Genomic DNA, 2749 nt, shown 5'->3' on the forward strand with positions numbered 1-2749 from the left:
GTTAGCCATCTGTTTGTCTTCTTTGAAGAAATGTCTGTTTAGTTCTTTGACTCACTTTCTTATTAGGTTGTTTATTTTTCTGGAATTGAGCTGCAGGAGTTGCTTGTATATTTTTGAGATTAATTCTTTGTCCGTTGCTTCATTTGCTATTATTTTCTCCCATTATGAAGGCTGTCTTTTCACCTTGCTTATAGTTTCCTTTGTTGTGCAGAAGCTTTTAATTTTAATTAGGTGCCATTTGTTTATTTTTGCTTTTATTTCCAGTATTCTGGGAAGTGGGTCATAGAGGATCCCGCTATGGTTTATGTTGGAGAGTGTTTTGCCTACGTTTTCCTCTAGGAGTTTTATAGTTTCTGGTCTTACGTTTAGATCTTTAATCCATTTTTAGTTTATTTTTGTGTATGGTGTTAGAAAGTGTTCTAGTTTTATTTGTTAAAGAGATTGTCTTTTCTCCATTGTATAGTCTTGCTTCCTTTGTCAAAAATAAGGTGTCCATAGGTGCATGAATTTATCTCTGGGCTTTCTATTTTGTTCCATTGATCTATATTTCTGTCTTTGTGCCAGTACCATACTGTCTTGATGACTGTGGCTTTGTAGTAGAGACTGAAGTCAGGCAGTTTGATTCCTCCAGTTCCATTCTTCTTTCTCAAGATTGCTTTGACTATTCGAGGTTTTTTGTATTTCCATACAAATTGTGAAATTATTTGTTATAGTTCTCTGAAAAATAGCATTGGTAGCTTGATAGGGATTGCATTGAATCTATAGATTGCTTTGGGTAGTATACTCATGTTCACTATATTGATTCTTCCAATCCATGAACACAGTATATTTCTCCATCTATTTGTGTCCTCTTTGATTTCTTTCACCAGTGTTTTATAGTTCTCTATATATAGGTCTTTAGTTTCTTTAGGTAGATATATTCCTAAGTATATCCTGAAACTTTACTATATTCATTGATTAGCTCTAGTAATTTTCTGGTGGAGTCTTTAGGGTTTTCTATGTAGAGGATCATGTCATCTGCAAACAATGAGAGTTTTACTTCTTCTTTTCCAATCTGGATTCCTTTCATTTCTTTTTCTGCTCTGATTGCTGTGGCCAAAACTTCCAAAATTATGTTGAATAGTAGTGGTGAGAGTGTGCACCCTTGTCTTGTTCCTGACTTTAAGAGAAATGCTTTCAATTTTTCACCATTGAGGATAATGTTTGCTGTGGGTTTGTCATATATAGCTTTTATTATGTTGAGGTATGTTCCTTCCATGCCTGCTTTCTGGAGGGTTTTTATCATAAATGGATGTTGAATTTTGTCAAAGGCTTTTTCTGCATCTATTGAGATAATCATATGGTTTTTAAGCTGATTTCTTGAACGTCGGTTCCCTCCAGGGTCTCCTCCAACCCAGGAGCTCTGGGGCTGGCATATCCTGCAGGCTCGCCACGGGCTGCATCCATGCCTGTGGGGTCAGCCCCCAGGGACCTCCTGGCGCTACCCCCATCGCCTCCTTCTAGTTCATTCTTCTGGATGTAAAGAGGATGTAGGCACTCTGGGAAGATGCACGGCACAGGGGGTGACCTTAGCATCATCCATCTTGTACCACTGGCCGTTTCAAGCTCTCATGCAACAAAAGTAATGTCCTTGGTGACAGCTCTTCCCGGAGTGGACCAGCACAGCATAGAGCACATAATCCAGGGGTCCTACTTTCTGCTCAGACATGTACGGTGGTGCATCAAGGCATCCAGGATATCTCACTTGCTTATGCATTTTGTCACCTGTGAAATCTGAGAGCCGCTTTAGCAAGAGGATCAGGACCTTGGCAGGGCATGGTGCAGAGTCAACCTCTTGGTGGCCAGCACCTTCTGGAGACATATGCTACAATGATAGGCATTGCCACCATCTAGCTTCTTGGGCTTCACCAGCTCTCTCAAAGCTTGGTTCATACTCTGAGTTGCCATGATATCCAGTGGATGTCCAGACATGGGTCAAAAGTGTCTGAGATCTCCAAGACCCTCCAAAGATCTGACAGATGAGGGTGCTGTCCTCAGAGGCATGGTCTAACAGCTCATAGGCACTCAGACATGCTTGCTGCATGATGTCCAGGGTGAGTATCAGAAACTCATGGGCATCTTCCTGCTTATATCTGTAGAAACTAGCAACCAGGTCCTTCCAGGGCCAGACCACCTCTCCAGAATGAAGGAGGGCTTGGGTGATGTGAGCTTGCATAGCACACAGATCTGGTAGGGACAGATGGTCCATGCTGCTGAAACAGCATTAGCTGTCCAGGGCCCACGTGTTGGTCAGGCAATACAGCACTGCGTTTGTATAGCAGGTGTTCCCCATTTTTGAAGCCCAACTCCCAGCTCATCTCTCTTTCAGCTTGGAAGTATGTCTCAGATTTCACAGGTGACAAAATGCACAAGAAAGTTAGATATCCTGGGTGCCCTGAAGCACAGCCGTGCATGTCTGACACATAACCACTGGACTGCCAAGGAATTCCCCAAAGATAGTTTTTTAAATGGTGAAACTATAATATATTTAGAAAGATGAAAACTTACTGGGAATCATCCACATTCATCCCAAGTATTTGAAAGTAGAAGTCAACTCAAGATGTATGAAAAAGAACATCTGAAATGAAAGATATGAGAAAGAAGTTGGACAGATCATAGATATTTGATGGTAGGAGTTCTAGTAACAATTATTCTTTTAGAGCACTTCTTCAGTCCTTGAACCTCACAACCCCAGGTCTGGTCCCGGGTG

General features: G+C 41.5%; 1 pseudogene; it reads right to left on the bottom strand.

Annotated features, from left to right (window-relative positions):
• Positions 1-1504: 1504 nt before the first annotated feature.
• Positions 1505-2248, bottom strand: LOC128068163 (ubiquitin carboxyl-terminal hydrolase 17-like protein 6; annotated as a pseudogene).
• Between the last annotated feature and the right edge of the window lie 501 nt (positions 2249-2749).

The sequence above is a fragment of the Budorcas taxicolor genome, chromosome 24 (assembly GCF_023091745.1).
Source record: "Budorcas taxicolor isolate Tak-1 chromosome 24, Takin1.1, whole genome shotgun sequence".
NCBI lineage: Eukaryota > Metazoa > Chordata > Mammalia > Artiodactyla > Bovidae > Budorcas > Budorcas taxicolor.